This window comes from Nipponia nippon, unplaced genomic scaffold (assembly GCF_047370975.1).
Source record: "Nipponia nippon isolate SJK-2023a ecotype South Korea unplaced genomic scaffold, ASM4737097v1 scaffold_23, whole genome shotgun sequence".
NCBI classification, from domain to species: domain Eukaryota; kingdom Metazoa; phylum Chordata; class Aves; order Pelecaniformes; family Threskiornithidae; genus Nipponia; species Nipponia nippon.
This window is the reverse complement of record NW_028262340.1, coordinates 8,383,443-8,405,931: the sequence shown is the minus strand read 5'-3', so window position 1 is coordinate 8,405,931 and position 22,489 is coordinate 8,383,443. Positions and strand designations below refer to the sequence as shown.

Here is a 22,489-nt window from a genome sequence, read left to right as displayed (position 1 = left end):
CTCTGGATTGCCTTGAATAAATCCATCTAAGAGCTGAGCGAGAACTGTATATACCTCGCAAGGTAATATAATAGAAGTCCAATATGAGAGAGAGCCTGTTAGGAGCTTCAGAAGAGAATTAAAATCCAATAAGGAAAAAATCCTTAAAAAATGAACAGCTTGAACTATAAGCTATGACTTTCTGGTGACCTCTCTTGTACTCCAGGTCCAGCCTTTCTGTTCTGTTAACTGCTGTGACCTTGGACAGCAGAGCAGGTTTGTTAACACACTCCATGACCCCCCACACTCCAAAGCACAGCTATCAACAAGCCAGAAACTGCTGGTTTGCTCAGCAAACAAGACCTTTTGATAGGTGCCAGCATGAGGAATGGTTACAAAAGTACCCCCCATTCCTTCCACCTACACTAGCACTCCCAGCAAATTTTAAACAAGGTTTCTGGGAATGGACTTAACTATATCAGAGCAACAAAATAGATGAAAAGGAGTGCAACTGAAGGAGAATGTGATCGCTTACAAAATGTAACATAGAAAAGGCATATTAAGAAAAAACATTAACACTAGCAGGACCTAAATCCATACTGAGCCAGATAAACTAGAAATAAACAAGAAGTGCTTCGCTACGCTTTTAAGACTTCAAAGGTAGCTCTTAGTAAGCTCCAGGAGTTAGAAACTTGCATGTGTATCAGGCAGCCACGAGTATAACCTGACAGCTTTTCTGGAAATGTAAAAATATGCTGAAATCATGTTAGGATTGTATTCTTACCTTCAGCTGGAAAACTTACTCATTTTAAATGACAGCTGACATCAGTCATATGAAACACACCTTGGTTCAGTTCTTATAGAAGGTAGCAGGTGGTGAAATATTCCACTTTAAGGAGATTTTTCAGCATGGCCCATGCTTCCAAGGAGATGTCATTAGCCACAGAGAGCCGGCACAACACATACCCACCCACGTTCAACAATTAACCCTGTTAGATGTGTCCACAGAAAGCCAGAGTCGAATGCCCTCTCCATCCCTACCCCAGCACAACATGCCCTTCTAAGGAACAAAACCCACCACTTTGCCACTGCTGGCAGTCATCTCCAGCACGTACACTGCGACTCGGCACGCATGCAAGGCTACGCATTCAACAGAATTGCTGCATACCTCTGCCACGCGAGATAAGCAGCTCAGTCCCTGCATGTAGGGATTGCATCGCTGCGTGCAAACGCCCAGCACACCATCACGTCTTACTTCCAAATGTCAAGCCAAGCTGCTCTAAAAGGACACCTCGTAGTAAGATGGCCAAAGGAAGCGTTTGAGCAGATTACACCAACCTACGGTGACAGGTTTATTAAAGTGAAACTGTTCTACAATAAAAAGGGTATTGAGGAATAGCTATTATGATGTAAAAAGGAACTGAAGCTTGATCCAATCTGACCTAGCTTCACTCTGTAAATTAATGACACTTACAGCAATCTTCAGAATTGATAGGTATCCTTTCCCCTCTGACATAAGTCAAAGCTGGACAGACGACAATTCATTTGAAGGCCACAGAGGGTATTTGTCAGCCAGCTTTGGGGTTTGCCTATAACTGGAGATTTCCTAAATGACTTCATCTGAGGAACAGTTCAATTCATAAAGAGGTGTCCACAAAAAACAATGTTTAGATACACAATAGCTGCATAACAGCAGTAAACAGCTACCCCAGAATACAGTGAGCTGTAAAACACCCACACACAATCGAACACAAACCTACAGAAGCTTTCACTGGGACTTAAGCTAACAGGTTTGCACTCTCGCATCCCAACAGCATGGAATGAGCATGCAGAAAGCTGCAGGAGCTCTGCCAAGTATCAGTAACTTACTTCGTTGTAAATTTATTTGCTGGAACCTGTAACTGCACCTCTCTACAGCCTCTCCTGTCCCTCCAGATGGGTCAGGGAGCTCCAGGGAAAGGCAGCCCATGAACCGAGCTATAACTGCTCTGCAGCGGGGACTAGCTCAGACCACTCAACCGTAACACTTCCTAGCTCCATCCCAGTTTCAGCAGCCAAAGGGAATTTGTGACCAATTTCTTCGACTGTCCTCCCCATCACTAAGACTTCCTTTCAGTCTTGGATTAGGTCTGGGTATTAACTATCTTGCTGCACAGTCAACCTTTGAGTAGCTTTTACCATAGCGCAAACTAACGAGGTCTTTATGTCACATACCTGTATTTGCAGCAAAGAGAGAGCACCACAAAAAGAACCAAAGCACCCCAAGTTCCCTGATGTCTTGCAAAAATATAACATAGTAGTGCATTTCAGATAAAATAAGCTTTTTGTCAGGAGAAAGCATTCATCTGTGTGAGCCAAAGGAAAGAACAGGTGTCCCACAAAAATGAACAGGCCTAAGGAAAAGCCCCCCAGGAACAAACCATGTTAACCCTGTAGAATTCAGCGTAGCTCTTCCACGCCTGCAGCATCACAGCTTTTTTGGGTTAGTTTGAACTGAAAACGAAACCAGAGAAACAACTAAATCTGAAAGCTTCCTCGAGGAAGCAATTCAGTGGCAAGCACCAGGTCAGGGTATGCAGGCACAACCACCAAACACAGACTGGAGCAACTGCACTTGAACCCCGAAATAGCTCCGTGCAGAAGGCAATGAAAGCTGTAGTTTCACAGGCACTTGGCAGCACACAGAGCAGCTCTGCCTGCCCTCCTCTCTGCTGGCATCAGGAATCTCATCAAGCAGCTGACCCCAGTCAAAACCAGCTGGGTTTAGTCCAATTCAGTTCCTCAATTTGTTTGTCACATGGCCCACAAACAGTTATTTGAGTATAAGGGAAGGGAATGAACACACAGGACCTCTTCTTCCGCAGCTATAGCAGTTTTAAGTGTTTACACAGCTGCAACCCAAAGCAGGGGTCTCACACAGGAGGGCACAGTCTGCTGTCACAGAGAAGGGATAAGACTGGGCTAGGAAGGCATCAAGTCATGCTTCCCAGCACCACAAACAGGCTTGAAAGACCAGACATGAATCATCAGATCCTGCCCACTCCTCTATTCCTTTTCTCCACAGCAAACACCAACGGAAAGGTGCCATCCTTATCTTTCCATGCTGTTTGAGCCAGTTAGATCATCAAAACATGAGTATCTATGCTAGATACTCTCAGAGTATCCAATACTGTGACAAAACAGGACTTGTTTACTCATACAATTGAGATCTCTGCTACAAAACTATTATTAAACTCCTCCGATACACTTAGGAGCAAAAGCCTGAAATGCCAACAGATCCCAGTGCACCAGGATTTGCCAGCCCCAGGTTTTGAAACGAGCAGGACCTTGCTGTTCATAACCCAAGGCCAGGCATGATCCGGAATTCCAGTTCAACCAGTTCCACCCTTTCTGCCCATTATTTCTCCCATTTTCTTGGAACAACAGACAGCAACAAAACCCTACTCCAGTCTACACCGAAATGAACAATTCATTGTAAACCCATGCAATGGAAAGCCACCTGCTCCCTCACACAATTAAAAGCATTTCCAAATTCCAGCTCTCCCTCAGCCAGCGCAGACAGATGGACACAAGAGGCACGCACAGCACAGAAAGTCTGCTCCACAGCCAGCAAAGCCTTTGTACTGCAGCAGCCCGAGACGCAAAGCCTAATGGCAGAGTCTGCCTCCACAAGAACTGTTTCGTTAAGGGATCACAACATAAATCAGCAATCCTCCAGCCACAAAACCAGCTCAAACTCACACGTAGGCCAATTAAACTTGCAATCTGCTAAAACACACGCGTACTCTCTCTGACTTCTGGGGACTCTCAACTGGCAGATCAGGTCCTGCGATCTAGCTGACATTACCTGCCCCAGATAGCAACAGTAAATGTGACTAAGTTTAAAATGCAATGGCTCAGTCATCACCACAGACAACTACAGATTTTCACTTTCTCGCACACCCTCCTCCCATTCAATACCATGTTACAGGAAGGAAATAACCCCTTTGCAAAGGAAGCAATAGCCCTGAGAGAAGGCAATAAAAATGCTGAAGTGGGAGCCGATCTTCCGCCTTGCTTGCTCCTGCAGGACCTGCCCCCAACACCATAATCCCTCAAGTCTGCAGGTATTTAGGCTAGACCTGGATTCTCATTAGGAACAGGGCTGCACTATGCAAATGGAGCACCTGGCCACCAGAGACTGCCGATTATTCAAAGAGATACTTGCTGCTGCCTTTGCCAAGACAGAAAATCAGTGCGAGAGGCCGTTCCTGTACTGCTTTGCAACGCACACCAAGTACAGCAAGCACCAGAGACAGAAATCTCCTTCCTTTCTCCCCTGCTTGTGGTCCCCATGTGCTGTTCAGCAAATCTGGCCATCTGCAGTACATTTCCATTTGAAAAACTGGCTATAGACAGGACTGGCTTCCCAGTGTGGTTAATCATTTCCCCAGCAGACCTGGAGCAGATCTGCTCCGCCATAGCTCCCAGGCCCCTCGAGAAGCTGCAGCCAGCACAGCAGCAACCCGCATCCAGGCAGAGCCCTCATTCACCCACGCAGCGCTGCCCTCGGTGCCACCCTCCCTCTCCACACCCCGAGCACAACATAATGAATTTGTGAGGCAGTGCTGTGTGGCTCGGGTTGCCTAAGCACCGATTCTTCCAGTCCCCTCAAGCGTACCGAGAGCTCTATCCAGGAGAGCCATCCTATGAGCACTGCTCAGGAACTGTTTCTGTTAAATTTTGGCTTTCAACTCAGATTTCTTTGAAGACAAATGCTAATATCCTTTCAAAAAAAAAAAAAAGGTTCACCAATCCAAAACCAAAGACTCATCACTCTTATGAATCACACAACATTATTATTTCTTCTGCCCGTCAAAACAGAAATGTCTCACCTTGCAAAACAATTGCTGTGGTTGCCCAGGCTCACAAAAATCTATCCCACCTGTTAAAAAGCCGAGTGCACTGAACGAAACTATTTGACAAGCACTGTACCGAAAGGCAGCAAACATTTCACCCCCACAATGGCTACTTCAAACACAGTCAAACAGCAGTTGCAAGGCAGCTCAGCTCAGTATCAGCCATCAGAAATACAGCTTTTAGCAAGTAATTCTTTTTGAAGACAGAGCCTGTGGGACACTAAATTTAAGACTCAAACCTGCAACTGCAAGAAAGCTCCACAAATGCAGGTTTAGAAGATCTCATGTCCCAACTACTACAGTCAGAAAGCAAGGACCAAACTGTTTCTGCCTTCAACGCTGTAACAGAAAAGACAAATAATCCAGGACCTCCACTTCACCTGCAAAGTCTCTGTGTAACAGGTAAAGCCTCTCTGATCTCCAAGTGCAAGGGACAGGTGTGGAAAGGACACCTACAATAATAACAGGAGATAATTACCGTGAAGGGTGAGACAAGACACTAACATCACCAATGGAGCCAAGCCGCATGCTGACATGCGCCACCCCAGCTCCTCCTGCACCACATTCCCAACTGCTCTATTGGCCATTTCTGAACAGCAGTTTCTCCCCAAACATGATTCATCTTGGGGACACAGACAAAAGTCAGTCTGCTGCTGGTGAACCCAGCACACACTAAGTTAAGCACAATTTTTAACCAGCATCTCCCTGACAGACTGTTGGCAATGGGCACATTCTCCTTCTGTTTAATACAGATACAAATCCATTCCCAACAGACTCCTATTTCAACTGCCCTCATCATCAGCGGTAACTCACATGCCATATCAGAACCAGAATTTTGGATGAGAAAGCTTTACTTGCTTTTAAAGTGTTCATGCTCAAAAGTGGTGCAAAGATGAACAGAGTGGACGATCAATGCAGGCAAACAACAGCACAAGCCATCATGCTTTCCCAAGAGCAACCACTAACACCAACTTCAGATGAGGCTTTGTTGATCCCAACTCATTAGCAGCATGGCCAGCCATCCCAGAAGTGCTGCCCAGTGAGGACCCATTCAGCTAATGCACTTCTCCAAGATCAATGTTGTGCTTTAAGTTGAAGAATGCACCATATTTTTATAGGACAAGCCAACAAGTGGCTTTAAATACAGAAAGAAACACTAGCCATCACATTATCTTGATTATGCAAATCAAAACCCATGCTGCTGGCATTAAGAATGAAGGCTCGAACAGCTTCCTGCAGCAAAGTCACCTTAGAAATACCTAAGAATTTGAGCTTCCAGTAAGAGAGGACTAAACTGCAGTTGTAAAGAGTGTCCCAATAACTTATGAGCCAACAGATAATGTCAAACCCCGAGGGAACAATTTGTGGATAGCACAGGAGGACTCACTGTCATCCACCCATATATGATCAGGTTCTGCTATCTTAGCTGATAATCAAAAGGTAGTAAGCTAAACATCTCGCACCAACATAAGGAATCCTGCTCTTTGCATTTACTTAGCAATGCAGCCACACAGCATGGTAGGAACAAGCCTAAAGAAACACTTATGCCAATTATTAAAAAAGGTAGAGTTGTTTCAGTACTCATTACATGCACCACAAACACAGAATATCCTTCAACATTAGTCCCCTATAAAAATGACTCTGATCAGCAGAACACATTAATGAATCGGCCATAATATTCACAAGAAAAACCACATTGAACTGAAAGTGAACTCCACCCTCCCGTTAAAGATTAAACTGCTATAGAAACTATGATTAAATATACAGGGCCATGAATCAGCTACCTGAAATGAAGGTACGCCTTGGCAATCATAGAAGTGCCCAGCACTAGCAGGCAGACTGACATTTCGGTCACCAAAGATGGCCCCTCCCAGCATCCCAAAACTGCAGCATCGTGCAGACACGCAGCTTTAAGACATTTCACAGTTCCCATTAACATTTAATCTTTCTTACCTTTTGGGTTGTTTGGTTTAGGGGCTTTCTTTTTTTTGGCAGTGCTCAAAGCTGCACACACGCATTACAGGAACAGAGCGAACAGTTTCCAAATCCATTTTGAGACAACTGGATAAAGCACCTAAAATCAAACCCCAGATGCCTCTGGACCAGCTGTGTCTCTCTCCACAGCATTTCCAATCAAGCCCGCAGAAAAGCTGGAGGAAGATGGCAGGGCTTTCCAGCAGTTCAGACTTTAGACTAGGGAACAAAGTGGATTTAAAAGAGGTTTAATTTTCCCCAGAGACTAATGCTCTCAAATCAGAATGAATCCTCCAAAAGAAGATATTATCCGTAAATTTACCAGTTAGAAATGTTAATATATCCAGTGTTTATGCAAGGACTGCTGCTCTCTCCATGCAAGAGCATCACCTATACAATTTCATATTAAAGGAGAAACAGATTTCTGCTCTTTTCTCCCCCCACCTCCCTTTCCACACTGAAAGGCAGCACAGCAGCTTTATAAATACCACTTTCTAAGAGCAGCAGTAATTTACTGAAGAATCAAGGCAAACTTGTTCCTATTACACTAGGAAAGCTCTGAAAAATCCTCCCCTGCAAAGGAACTTAACACAGAAAACAAGATCTACAGGCAGAAAAGTCCAGTGTGAAACCTGGAGAAACATTCCAATTAAAAAAAATGCAGAGCTAAAACTTCAAATTAGATGTTCACAAAATATAGGACATGGTGCAAATTAAGAGACAACTACTTGAACATTGCTGATTCAAGCAGAGCACAGCAGCAATACCCGTGTGCGTTGCCGGACTTACCCAACACATACCTGCTACTCAGACAAACGCTTCATCCTGTTATTCGTAATCTATTTACTAAAAGCCCCATCTACACATCGTATGACATGTCGTACAATGGGACCCAGACCAGTATAACCTGGCTGCTAATTATGGCCCTTAAGGCTGAGATGCATTAATACATCCCTCTAGCTATGAACACGAGTATGACTACGACCTCACTAAGAACATAAAATCTTAGAGAGGATAGACAGGAGGATGAAACAGGTACAGGAACAAGTGACTTGCCTGAGATCAAATGGCACAGCAGCAACATTAGGCCTCCTGTCCACCCAAGCATCCTTATTTTCCCTGTACTCAGTCTAGTTGATAAGTAGACAGAACCCAGTCATTAGAATGCAGATTGAAGGCTTCATTTTGAAGCTAAAAGCACATGAGAAATAGTACTGATTAATGTAATCACCAGTGTCACATTGATCTTGGAGATCCAGCAGTCTCACAGCACTCCCTCGTTCTACTTTCCAAGCCTGATGTGTTCCCACAGGTTTTTGCATGCCTAATGCTGGTGACCAGACTGCACGCACTGCAACGTGTTCAAGACACCTCAGAAAGCCTGCTTAGTAAATTAATCTTGAAAATTCCCAGATTTATTTCCACCGGATGCATTCTGTGTAAGCCCACCAACGCCCCCGGAGAAGCTGGATACTTTCTTAATGTTCCTAAATAACAGCCTTGCTGGGTGAGGTATGGAAGGAGCCAGCCTGAAATGAGATGTCAGCAACTGAGCAGCCCATGCATGAGCAAAGTTTTCCAGCCCAGGAACTTCCCTCCCTGCAAACCCTATTTATCTTCATATTCAGAAAAAACATCCAGTATTTATAAGACAAGTGAAACAGAACAATAACAACAGCAAAAAACACTTCTTGTAATGTTAGGTGTCAAGTTGAGTTAGCAGGTATGAATTTTCCTCATTTCCCGCTCTGCCAGTGCTGGCCTTCTATTAACTTTCTTCACTTTGTTCTGAACAGGTAACAGCAAAGCCAGATGGTCTAAAGCCATAGCTAATTTCAAAACTGCTGTAAAGTAGCACAAGCCAAGAGAGCCTGACAGCACTCACTTGACAATTCCAACCAAACGTTGATATTACTCTAAAAAAGCACAGCTGAGCCAAGAAAAACCATGTTTAAACATGGCTACAATCTCAGTTTTTTCTGTCAATAATTGTGGGACTGTATGTTAAAAATTGATTTGGAAGTACAAGATGAAAAATTCTATGACCTTGCTCACCTCTGGCCCTGATGCACAGCCAGGAGACACAGGATATCTGTATCCAAGTTAGGGGCAGGATATAAGCATTACTTTAGCTCTCAGCACAAGGTAAATGAAGTTTTGGTGACCCTGCCACTTCTCACCTGCTACTGATCAAAAACGTAAGTGAAAAAAGACTTTGCTTCTAATTACTTGTTCTCTCTTTTGGCATCACACAAACATGCTTTACAGGGGAACAAACCCAAATGGACTTAACAGCCCTTTTTCTACTTCTGCTGTTTCCCACCTAGCAGTAAATTACACCTGTTTGCAACAGACTAGACTTAATATCCCCAACAATAAAAGACCAACCTTGCTAGCACAAATCAGACAGCCTATCACTTATTTTAGTAATTATTATCCTCCCCCTTCTAGGTCCCAGCTGATAAAGATAACATAGGCAGCACAAGGTCACTCCATACAGAAGCACAGATCAGTAACTGAAATTCTGTGGGTCCATCCAGATTTCCACTGCCAATATTGCAGCAGAGCAGCTTTAAAATACATTCCCAGAGAACCTGAGGCAGCCTGTTGAGCCAGCAAAGACCAGTCCAAACCCTCTTGGCCCTGCTTCTATCCCTGCATAAACCCGCTGAAGTCTCTTGTGCACTAGGACACAAAGGCTTGCTGGTAATAGCTGTACCTACAAACCTGATTCCCGCAGATCTTCGCAGTACACCAAACCTGCAAAAACTTTTAGACAGCTCTGGAGATGAGAGTAATCAATAACATACCACCACCAGCACTTTTAAACATCTGCAGGAGAGCTCTTGCCAAGGCTGAAACAATATTGATACAAATCACACTTCCAGCAGGCACTGCTAGAACAGCCGATTACCCCAGACCTATACCAGTGAATTTAGTCAGTAACATACACGTTACTGACTTGACTTTAAGTAGGAGGGAAGAATTAGACAAGAGAACACAACCTTCACAAAGGCATGCGAGTACAGCAATTGCCAAAGTCCCCTTAAAACTGGCTTAGACAGTTATATGCTTTGTACAAAGCTCAAATTCTCTGAAGGCGATGACCTTTGGCTTTTCCCCCATCCATAAGCACCTCTGGAGACTTCACCTCCATGAGCACAGCCTCTGCAAACCCACTGAGACACGGCTTGAGATCCTAACCTCCTACCTGAAGGCCATGTCTAGCAATAACCTGTTTTTTTTGCTAAGACACCCTCTGCAACACGGTGTTTGTAACACCAAGAGCCCTGAGCATGCTGTGGTGCTAAACACTGTGCAGACACCAAACAAGACAGTGCCTCTCAGACTTTGATCCAAGTTTACAAATTCAGGCTTCTCAGTAGGACTCAGGCCAAATTTTTCTTGCTTGCACCCCTAAAAGCTAACTATCTTTAGGGGAGAAAAGTAGGCACATTCAGAGAGATTCACCCCTCCCGCAGACAACTATAAGGCAATGAAGGAAGCCCATACGGGGCTGCCTCCGGTTTAAAATCAATGGCGGGGATTAATCTTGATGGATTTTAGACAACCGAGTCTATGGCAATGCAGCTCTAATTAAGGGGTTCGCTTTTGTGTATTGGTTAACTAAAGGAAAACTTGGCTGCCAGTACCTCACTTGTCTGCAAAGAGGTTCATATTTCTTTTAACAGAAGCTTTCTGGAGCTGGCAAAACGAAAAGGTTCAAACCCTCCAGTTTAAGTGCCATTAGACTTTGGTAAAGTCCAATGATCTTTACCAAATCTGTTTCAAAAGGCACGCAGCTGGAGTAGACTAGGAGCTTAGTGCAGGAGCTAGAGAATTGCCAGACTTGCACAAATCGCCCTCATCAGTATGCACCTTATTTTGCCCCATGACATTCAGCAGACATGGTTAATTAGTTCGTGATAATGCACTGCCCATCATGACTTCTGAACTTAGCTGTGCAGCTGGTAGGTAAGCAATTCTTAACTGTGTTTTGTAATCAGCATGCCAAAAGCACAAACACAAAAGAATAAAGTTAACAATCTGTTTACCCATTCCCTCCTCCACCGATTGCTGCTGCTAGCCAACAGCTTGGGGGGGATCTATTTCCAGGATTCAGCAGAGAAATCATTTGGACCACTCTCAATTTTCATATCCTTGCCACCAGTGCTTCATGTTATTTCACACAATTCATTCAGTTACGAGATGAAGCCTGGTCCTTTGACTAATAGCATTAAAAGCCACTCTCTGGAGATAATTAGTCCTCCCTCCCCCATCCCTTCCCCAGTGGAAAGAGCATACAGTCATCAGTAAACAAAGAAATTCAAACAGTGTGACAAGCAGGCTGTAGCTGGGGACGAAAGCTGCCTCTCACCTCCATATCTCAGCACAGTTGATAATCAAAAACAAGTCGACACCACAAGCAGTAGAACTGGCAACACAAGAAAGAGTATCTGTAGATTAACGGCTTCGTCATTTAGAAATCAGGAAAACAGCAATTCCCGATTTGCAAGGAGCCTAAATACCAACACATAGTCATCGCTAGAGGTTTTCCATGGTCACCTTCCAGCTCCAAAAGATTGACCCGAGTCATTCAAAACCAGCAGATAGGAGCCAGAATCAGGAAATCTGCAGTCTTTTACCTATGATCTCAAGCTTGTCACCCAGCCATCAGCAAATCACACCAACCTCCACAGCCCAGTTCCTTATGAGATACAAAAAGTCCTCTGGGGCAGAGAAAAATTAAGGACAGTCACCATTTGGAAAGCACTTCGAGACCCTCAGCTGAAGATTGACAAAATTCTGTATATCTATATACTGACTCCTCACCTGGAATCTGCCCTTGGATTTGGGGGCACAGTTTGGAAAGAGTTAAAAGCCCCCAGCCAGAGCCAGCCAAGGGTATGACTGCTGGCTGGTGCATTCACTGCCTGACTAATACGTGATCCCACTGCGCAGAAAAGAACTGGAAATAGTTACCACCACAGCATTGACAAGGCAGCAAGAGCTACTAATTAAATGATAAAAATAGATCTCTGAAAGGACTTTTTTCCCCTCGACACAAAGCCAAGGCCTAATGCTGCCGCAGTCGCACATCCATTAGTTTTCCAAACCCGCCAGCAAAAAAAAGCATTCTCACACGGCACTTGTATGCAGAAAATCCCAACTAAACAAAATTAGGGAACCAATTCTGAATGACATGGAGCATCTCTTCACTACACACACTCCACTCCCACCTTTAATGGAAGCAAGAACAAGATGACATCTTTGCCCGCAACAGCCGTACCAGCTTCCTTGCACTCCCTGTAGCTCAAAGTTCTGGTTTTGCCTGAAAAATGAACATTTTTTGAGGTGACGCAGATGACCTCAAGGATATCTGCAACTTGCTTCATGCATGGCATCACTTAGACCAGTGACAAAAAACTAACATCAGTGCAACTTCCACCATTGCGTGGGTTTTGCTTTAAGCCCCCCCTCTCCCACTCCCTGCCAGACACAGGTTTTGTATAGCTCATAACTGAATATTCATCACCAACTAACAGACCTGCAGGAACTGCAGTGTCAGTGATTTTTAATACATATAATGCCCCAACACATGCCAAACACAATGAAATTTGATCAAAATAGAAGCCATTTGTTTAAATACAAGTGATTTGGCTCTCAAAACTGTCATCAAATTAAACTGGAAATCAAATTAACCAGTGATTGAATGAAGAAGGCGGCTGCATAATCACAGATTACTGATCCAGCGGCATGAAAACAAGGATGCAATCACATTCCCCTTGTTTGTGGCAGCCTCCCTGCACTGTCCCATACTCCCAACAGGACTTCCCCTCCCCATCTTCCAGCACTTTTGAGGGCGCTCTGTGCCTCAGATACAGCTCATCCAGCCATTCCTTGGTAGTCCAGAAAGGAAACATCCCTTACAAAAACATCCTTTGAGATATTATCAGATAACAAAGCCAGCCCTGTGAAAGGACAAGCTGACACACTTGAAACCACACTAATTTAGGACAGACCAGCGCAGTCATTTCCACCACTGTTGGGAAGAACAAGTTTAAACCTACTCTGAATGGGAAAATGGGTTTGTTACCATCACCATCCAAGGTGTTAACTTCGACTGGCATAACTGTGTGCCAACCAGGTTCCCTCATAAGTGGCCTCATTTTGGCTTTATTTCCCCCTTTTTTGCACTCTCATTTGAAAAGGAATTTAAACTACGTAAAGTTACAATTTTAGGCCTTGTCTACTCTTAAAAGTAATTTGGCTTAATTTAAACAGTATGTTTGAAGAGCAACAGGCATTTATACTGAAATCATAGCAGACAGAGGAATTTAGTACACTCCCATGCAACTTCTACAACACTAGCACATCAAGCTAATTCAGCCGAACTGATCCTTTACCCACCAAGAATGGACCACCGAAAACTGCATCACTCCCCTTTGCGAGCAAACCTGATTCTGCCCAGGACTTGCTGATGTTCATATTTTTAAAAAGTTTAAAACTCACTCCTGTAGAATTCAAGGTTTCTTTACACGTTACAGGAGCAATCACGAGCTTCCCACTTCTCTCTCTAGGCTTGTGGAAGCAACATTTAAACATCTTAACATTTGAGAAGAGAAGCTTTTTACTTTGTTTCAGCCTGGATCAAGCACCTTGTCACATCACTCGCTTTTTTTCAGTACCTTCAGCCCCAGAGAGAGGCACCAAGCCCTCACCTACCTTCACCTGGACAAACACAACCCAACGCAAGGCAAAGAGGTAAATAATTCATCTGCACGCAAAGAGAAGGAAAGAACAATTAAACAAGAAAGCACAGCAGGGACGTTTCAAATTTCAGTCAACATTAAGACAGAACAGATCAAACAAAGAAATACCAAAGGGGCTGCCTCAGAGAGAACTTAAAAAAGGATGAAAGTGCTCTCACAGAAAGCAACAGGATGGCAACACAGATGAAAAAACACGTTTTACTTTTACTCACAGCCCAAGCCCTTCAGAGGACAGCAGTGCACAGAAACTGAAGCTCCGGCCGGTGCGCTGCCGCTTGTTTCGTTTTAAAGAGGTTTGTGGCATGAGCTTGAGCTAGGAGCCGGCTCCCGGCCGCGTCTCCCCGCCGAGGAAGCCCCCAGCCGCGGAAGGCCCGGCCCGGCCCGGCCCGCCTGCAGAGCCAACCCCGCGGGCAGAGCCCCAGCCTCCGGGGAGCTCCGGGGGTCCCCACCAGGCCGGGCGGGCAGAGCGCGGCCCGAGATGACCCTTCGCGCCCGTCCCTCCCGCTTCTCCTCACTGACCGCCCCACGCTCACCCCGCACCAGCGCCCCCCGGCACCCCCACAGGCCCCTCTGTGATCCCACCAGCGCCCCCTCGACACCCTTCGCAGCCGCCCCACACCCAGAGCGCTGCCGGCGGGAAGAGGGACCGGGCCTGGCCACCCCCCGGCGGGGCTCCCCAGGGCCGCCCGCCCTCACCTGCTGCCCACGGCCGCCGGCTCCCTCCGCCGCTCCCGGGCCGGCCCCGCCGGAAGCCTCGGGGGGAAGGGGCTTGCGGGGCATGCTGGGAGTTGTAGTCCGCCCGCCGGGAAGCCACGCCCCCTCGTGGCACGGCACGCCTCCGGCGGCAGGACACGCCCCCTCACTGCGGAGCGGGGCAGCGGGAGGGACGTGAAGGGGGGTCGGGAGGGCCGGGGGGATTTGGGGTGGGGGTGGGGATGGGGGGTGGGATGGGGGGTGATTGATAGGGTGCTGAGAGGGCTGAGGTGGGGCTTTGGGGTTGAGGTGAGAGGGACTGTGGGTGTTTGGGGTGGGGGGTGCTGGGGTGCTGGGGATGTGGGGTGAGGCTTTGGGGTCAGGGAGTGACGGGGTGCCCTGGGGGGGCATTTGGGGACAGGAAGGATTTGGGGTTAGGAGGATTTGGGGTTGGTAACCGGGTGCTGTGAGACTTGGGGTTGGGGGATCTGGGGGCCAAGAGGGTGCTGGCGTGCTATGGGGTGGGGATTTGGGGTCAGCTGGGGTGCTGCGGCATTGTGGGGTGGGGGTCTTGGGCCAGTTACTGCAGCACTGCAGATGGAGGGATTTGGGGTGACGCAGGGTTTGGGGGTCAGTCGGAGAGCAGGGTGCTGTGGGGTGGGGATTGGGGGCCAGGTGGGATATGGGGTACTGCCAGGTGGGGACTTGGCATCAATTAGGGCATCACATGGAGGGATTTGGGGCTGGGGGAAGCTGGTGCCTGCGTGTCAATGGGGTGCCATGGGGTGGGGTATTGGGGGGCAGTGGGGAGAGTGGGGGTGAGGTATGGGGTGAGCGAGGGATGATGGGCAAGAGAAAAACCCCACAAAAGGCATCTCCCACCTGGGCTGGGCATTGGGGCAGGCCCCCTCCCCGCACCCCAACCCTAGCAGAGCTATAGCACGGCTCCAAAGGGATGTGACATTGTTTGTCACCAACCTCCGCATGAGTCTGTCTAATTACTGGGGTGAAGCTTTTACTCTCTAATTGTTCCAGTTAGCTTGTATGGGAGCCCCTGGGGAAACAGGGTGATGCATCCTTGTCCCCCAAACAGGCTCTCAGGCAGCAGGGCACAGCCAGGGCGTGGGGAGGAGGGGGCAGAGCCATCAGTACATCCATGAGGCATCGAACCCCACTGCCCCTTCCCTTTCCCGTTGAGCGATTGCCCTAAATCACGGGGTGAGGGGTTTTATGGGGCCACCGGCTGGCCCAGGGACAGAAAATCAAGATTAAAATGCCCCTGGGGCATGCATGGGGCTTCAGATCTTACCTGCTGGAGGGAGGGAGTATTTAATGTCTTTGAGCAAAACAAGAGAATATATATATATTTTTTAATATATCTATATATTTAATTTCCATTCTCTCCAGTGAAAGCTCAATCATCAACAAACCCCTGCTTTCTTTGGATTAATTTTTATATTAAAGTTTGCAATCACTGTAATACATCAAATTACAGAAACAGACACTTGCTATACCAGAAAAAAAGACAAAATACCTCATCCTCACCAAAGCTTAAGACCAACTTTCTAACAACCAGCTGCGCTGTGGCATGAGCAAGACACTGGTGCCCGGGGAGCCCAGCCATGTGCTCATTTGCTGCCATCCATTTCCCAGCGGGCTGTTGTTTGTCTGGCCACATTGTTTGTCTGGCCAGACTGTTCCCTCCCAGCGCAGCATCTCCCCACACCAGCATCGGCACCAAATTCACTTTCCCATGCCCCTGCAAGAGAGATAGGGTTTGCCCACAGAAGCCTGAGTTCCCAGGTCACCTGGGAGGTTGATTCAGCCCTTAGCACCCCAGCAGGGGAATGCTTGCCTCCAAAACCCCGGCATCCCTGGAGGGCTGCTGGCACAACCGCACGCACACACAACATGGTGCTGGCAGGGCTGCAGGCAGGAGGCAGCTGCCTGCCTGATTGATTGTGCTGCAGAGCTCAGCCAGGGCAGGAGTGGAGGTGGCTTACCTGGACAGGGCAGGTTTGTTCGAGGGATTCCTGATCTCCTATGACACCCCCCACTTTCCCTGGGTGCCCTCTCCCCCACCTTCGGGCTCCTCTGTGCCACATTTCCGAAATCACTCCCAGCCACTCTCCTGCAGCACATGGCACAGCTCCAGTTTCCCACGGTGCGTGACGCTCAGCGGCTTCTCCCCATCTGGCTGCATCATCCAGGTGGGGGTCACCGCACCACACCAGCTTCCACCATTCCCTCATGATACACAGATCACCTTCCTCCATGACAAACCCCAGGCTTTCGGTGTCACAGCTTCGGCTAAGCCCCTCTGGAAACACATCAAGTGACCCAGAGGTCGCTCTTCCCTTTTTCAGTGTAAATATATGTATTTAATTCCCTTCTTCTGTAGCTGGCTCTGGGAAATGTGACTCATCCTTCAGTTGCGGTTGGGGTTCCCATTTCAGCCATGGAGCGAGAAGCCACCAGGGTGGCTGGAAATGGCTGCTGTGCATCTGTGCCAGCTTGGCTTTGTGGCATGGGGCATGGGGCGAGGATGCTCACAACTCCCTGGGATGGAACTGGCACTGAGGGTCAAGCTGTAAACCACCCTTATTAAACATGCAGGATGATAAAGCAGCTCATGGTGGAGTACTACTGATTTCAGCCAAGCCAGGACTGAGGTGAGATGCTCACCAGCTCACCCACCGTCCCAGCAGGAACGGCCAGGGACATCCATCAATCATTCCCCCCGCGCTTGTCCTTCCTCTCACGGTTCCTGCTCCAGGGCCTCTAAACCCTGAAGAAACCACCTTGGAGAACTAGCAAGGCAAAGCCAGTACAGGAGCTTCCTCCAACATCTCAGCCAGGAACAGCGATTTTTATTAGCCAGAGAAGCCGCTGCCAGACAGTGCACCCTTCCCAGCACTGGCACGAGCAGTGTCACATGCACACATGGATGGCAACGATGCCAAACTGGTCTGTCACACGGGGAAAACCCTTGTGTCCTCGTCCCTGGGCGACTCGTGGGTGAGCCACCCGCTGCTGCAAAGGTGCCGTGGGGGGGCGATGAGCCCACCCTGGGGTGCTGTGCTCTGAGCCACCAAGTCCCCTCCCCTTCCTCAGTCACGTCAGGGGCTGGCTGGCATTAGCAGCTAAAGACCATCCGTATTTTATGAGTCGTGCTCAGAGCCCACCCAGGGGGTGATTAAACAGGAGAGGCGCTATCCTGCAAGGGGGTCAGGGGAAGGTGGCACAAACCCCCATGACAGCTCCTGGATGCTGAGCAGTATCCTTACAGGAGCAAAATCTGAGCTGAAGGGCTGTGTCCTGGCTTCCAGCAAGGCACAGGCTGCTGTGACAGCCTACCTCCAGCCCACAGGAGCTGCTAAAAACTCCTGCTTTGGATGTCCCCAGGGAGTACCCCAACCTCTCTACCTGGTGGGAAGGGAGGAATATGGGGCATTTCCCTCTGCTACCATCCAGACAGGCTGTGGGCAGAGCTGCTGCCTGGTGCTCAGAGCAGCTGTTGGGCAGGGGCAGGCTCAGGTCCCGGCCATGATCCTGGCTCTGCTCCCTGCTTTGTGCAATGAGTGCGGCACAGGGAGAGTGCTGGGGACAGGGTCTGAGACCCACCACACTGAGGGTGGCCAGCCAGCTCTTGTGGATCTCTTGGGAGGGATGGGGATGCTCCAAATCCCACGTGGGAGAGGGAAGAATGCAACTTGCATTTTCTATTTTCTGGGGTGTGCCCTCGTCCCCTGATGTCCTGTAAGCCAGCCACTCAGCAAGAAAATAGGATGCAGGGGGTCTTGCCCAGCGGAGCTGGCAGCAAGATGAGCAGGGTTAGCAGTGGGGCTGGCAGCAGGGACATGGGGACAATTTGCAGTGGGGTTGGCAGCAAGGAGACAGGGAGGGTTGACAGCGGGGCCAGCAGTGAGGCTGTGGGGAAGCTTTGCAGCAGGGCTTGCAGCAGGGACACAGGGCAGGTTTGCAGCAGGGATGTGGGGATGGTTTGCAGCGGGGAAGCTTTGCAGCAGGGACGTGGGGAGATGGCTTGCAGTGGGGAGGGTTTACAGTGGGGAAGGTTTGCAACGGGGCTGGTTTCCAGCGGGCGGCTGCCACCGCTGCTGCCGGCTCCCAGCGAGCGGCGCTGCCGCCCCAGGAAAGCCGGGAGCGGCGGGGAGCAGCCGGAGCGGCGGGGAGCAGCCAGCCCCGGCTCCGCCAGCCCCGGGCTGGTCCCGCCCGGCCGTGGAAAAGTGCCCCCGGGCCGGGGCTGGGAACCGCCGCTCGGCCGGAGATCGCTTGGGCTGCAAAGCTGATGCCAGGCAAATAAATAGAGGGCTGAGGGGCAGCGGTGCCTGTGGAGCTGATTTGTTCCCCTCTATTGCACGGGCATGTGATGGGGATCCCTTTGCACCCATCGGGGTGCTTCGTCTCCCGGCTGGTGCAGAGCTGGGGTGCAGGATGGCACCCCAGAACCCGGGGCGAAGGAGGTGACAGCAGCTCGGGGACACATCGTGAATTAGGGCTGCCTCTGGTCTCAGCCCTCCCCGCACGCTACCATGCCATCGCTGCTGCCTGGCTGCTTTTCAAGGACTAAAATGCTCCAGCAGCCACTTGGGATTTACAGCCCACGGTGCCCAGGGCCCACAGTTCCTCCAGGATAAGCCCGGTTTGTCCCCAGTGAGGACAGCAAGTCGGCTTCCCAGTGACAGCCAAATGGTCGCTCTTAAATCCAAAGCAAACAGCTTATTACCTGCTGCAAAGGAGCAGAGGGCTGGGTCCTTATCCACTCCCACCCTGTGAAGCTTTCCCTCTGTGCCTGCAAGGACTGAGCTGATTTTGGAGGGGCTTGTGGGGGGAGTCTGGCTCCCAGGCACTAGCAGGATGGCTCCTGGCACTCCAGGGACCCAAAGGTGCCCACCTCGGTGCACAGGCTAGGTGCTGGCAGGGTGCAAAGCCGCATTTCTGGGTGAAATATGGCTGCAAAAGCAGTGCTCAGCATCCTGAAACTGCAACACCACATGTGTGCCCTGATGGCGGTGTCCGTCCCACAGCAGTGACCTGGTGGCACGGCTGCAGGCTGGCAGCCCCAGCAGGACTGGATATGGTGTCATTTACGCACAGAAGCAGGGCTGGCGCCGGGTGCAGATGGTCCCAGGGGATATTTTGGGCTCCATGGGAAGGACACATTCTGTTCCCATGAAGTAAAGCAGCAAGTGGAGGGCCGGTCCTTCCCTCCCACCCACCACCCTGCAAAACCCTTACCAGTGTCCCTGGGTGGCTCTGGGGCTCCACCACTGGAAAGTGCCTGGAAGGGACTGGGAGCACTGGGGCTGCAGGGCTCAACTCCATTGCAGTCTAGGGTGACAACAGCAGAGGCGCTGCCAAGGCAGCTCCTCACTGGTGGGAAATGTGTGATCCCATGGGAGACACGTGGGATTGCCCACAGCCATGTGGACATGGGCACTGGGCAAAGTTGGGTCAGAGACCTGCACCCACCGCCATCACGTGCTTGAGCTGAACCTCCACATCCACCTCACCCTTGAAGAGCTGCTTTGTTTCCAGCCTGAATTTATCCATCTCCAGCCCATGTAGTGGGTCCAGGTGTCTGCTCGCAGCCGTAGGGCAACAAGCTGCCGACGCTCAGGGCACGGACATTCCCCCTCATCTCCAGCCCCACACGAACTGGGCTGAGCCCCAGCCCATCTGACTTCCAGGTTGAGGACTTCCCTTGCTGCTCAAATCCCCCCTGCAGCTCGGCCAGGCGCCGGGCTTGGCAAGAGACAACCCTCGGCATGGCACAATGCCGCTGCACCCTCCCCATATTACGGCACAGCAGCTCAGCCTTGGTAATGCCCATTTTGCAAAGCACTTGGGACTCCATCAGCCTTAAAGCACACATTCAGCACAGCCCGCAATTATTATTATTTTCCCATTGCATTGCTGCATTTTAACCACCGTTAACACGTTATGTTTTTAAATTGAGGGCAATTGTGCAAAAAAATTGCATACATTGGGATCATAACTACCAGCTGTAGGTAGGGAGATTATTAACACGCCTTCTGCCCTGCAAGACAGACAATGAAAGCTGACGATAAATTATATATATGTGTACAAATTGCAGGCCTTGGTTAAACACAGGGTGAGGAATTTATTGGTTTATAATTGTGACCACCTGAAAAAAGGAAGGGGGTTAAACTGATACGATGACCCAGGCAATGAGTTAAAGGAGGCCCACGGCACCAGCTCATCCCCAAGTTGTTTGATGCTGTAGCAGAAAAATAGGGGAAAAAATAAAGCAAGCAACTAGTCCTTCCTGGGTGTCCCCACCATCTGTCGGGAGAAGCACGGGAAGCACTGGGTGCCCACGGTAAATCCTTTGTGGATTTAAAATAAATCTGGGGAACTGGGGAGGAAAATTTGGAGCCCAAACCAGACTGGCTGCTAAGGCCAAGCTTTGCAAGACTGTAGGGGAAAAAAAAAGGATTAAAAATAACACTTTCAAGAGCCTTCCTGCTTTGCAGCTCACCGAGCGATGCTCAGGGCAGCGCTAGCTCCAGGCACCAGCTCCTCCCTGGGCACCAGCTCCTCCCTGGGCTGCACCCTGGGGAAGGGGGAGCTGCCACATCCTGGGCAGCCCTTAGGTCTACGAGCACCCTTTTCTCTCTGCTTTAGCATGAGGATATAACATGAATACATGCCTGCAGGGAGGTACTTAAATAGGGCCTCACCAGAGGAGCGGGGCAGAGCAGCAGCAAAGATGGGGTGGATGAGGGGCACAGAGCAGCCATCCCACCCAGAGCGGGTCACTCCACATCTTGCAAACACAGCAGGGGACCAGCAGAAACAATAGAAAGTAATGCAAAAAGGTATTTTCCCTTCCTTGCTGCAGGGCGGGCAATGCAATGGGCACTGGGCTGCAAACCTCTCCAAGGGAGAAAACCTTGCTGCACCAGGGATGCTGGGCTGGTACAGAGGGGTGCTGGAGCTCGGGCTGCTGTCAGCCACCCCGAAAGCACAGATATCTCTCTGTATATATATTATTTTTATATATATATATACATATTAAAAAAAAAAATACATGTACATTTTTCTTTTTTTTTTAAGCACTGGAGGAGGTGACCTGAGCTCATGCCCTCATGTCCCCAAGCCAAACCACCACGCAGGCACGCACCTTGCAGGTGAGCAATGTACCCAGCTCCAGCCGGCTGTTGGGAGCCCTGTCCAAGCCAAAACCCCTCCTGGCCTTGGCTGCCCGAGTCCCCTGGCCACTGCTGCAACACAGCCCTGCACTCACAGACCCTCCTTCCACCTGCCCCATGGCACCTAGAGCCAGGAAAGCCATCGCAAGGCTTTGGCTCACACTAGGCGCTGCTTGCTCAGGCATTGCAAACAGGTGGCCATGCCCGATGGGTTTGCAATTGCTGATGCATCAACCAGGCACTGGGGTTTAAACATGAGCTTGCGCTGGGTTTGCAGGGCTGTATAGTTAGCACTGGGGTGTCATTGCTGTTCCCTGGGTGCCCCAGGACCCAGCTGGACTCGGTGTCACCCTGGTTATTTGATATTGCTGGGAAAAGCAAGACAGGGTAGGGATGCAGAGCTGTGACCCCACAAGATGCTGGTGCTGATTTTGCCAGATATGCTGGCGTAAAACTGCAACAGAGTGGGTTTTTTTCTCTTCCCCCCCCCCCCCCCTTCCCAAAGGCTTGGCCCCTCCCAGCGTGGCTCTATGACCAGAAACAGCACCTTTACTTAGAGGATTTCTTCCATTTGAACAAAATATTTCAGATGCCTCAAAGAGCGCCAGAAGGCAGCAGGAAAAATCCTTCTTCAGACAGAATCTCCCTGTTGGCTTGACCCTTTTCTAATGATTGCCTGATTTTCTGAGCTGTTTCAGTTCCCTAAAAGATGACATTTTCTCACTTCTTTTGAAAAACAAACACAGAATTTTCCCCTCTTTGCAGCTGAACCATTGGCACCATCCTACCAGAACCTCCAGCCACACCAGGTCCCCAAGACCCCGCAGCCAGACCCCTCCCTATATGTGGTACAAAAGCCACTAGCATTAAAAATTCAAAGCACCTCCCTAAAATCATGCTAGACTCACTTAAAAATAAGCTCACTGTTGCAGTTTCCCAGTATATTTGGGGAATAAACCCACCAAGCTGCAGGGCA

The 22,489-nt window shown here is 49.3% G+C and overlaps 1 protein-coding gene across 8 annotated transcripts in view; it reads right to left on the bottom strand.

Annotated features, from left to right (window-relative positions):
• The window catches only part of PHACTR4 (phosphatase and actin regulator 4), an 80,046-nt gene that overhangs the window by 56,377 nt on the left and 1,180 nt on the right, over positions 1 to 22,489 (bottom strand). The window contains exon 1 of one of the 8 annotated variants that reach the window (XM_087760613.1): positions 14,321 to 14,410. The exons of 4 other annotated variants lie outside the window; for them this stretch is intronic. The gene's annotated coding sequence lies outside the window, so the exon portion shown is untranslated. Of the gene's footprint in view, positions 1 to 12,091; positions 12,171 to 14,320; positions 14,411 to 22,489 lie in introns of those variants that run through there. 3 more of the 8 variants (XM_087760618.1, XM_087760617.1, XM_087760614.1) reach the window with 3 other exon arrangements.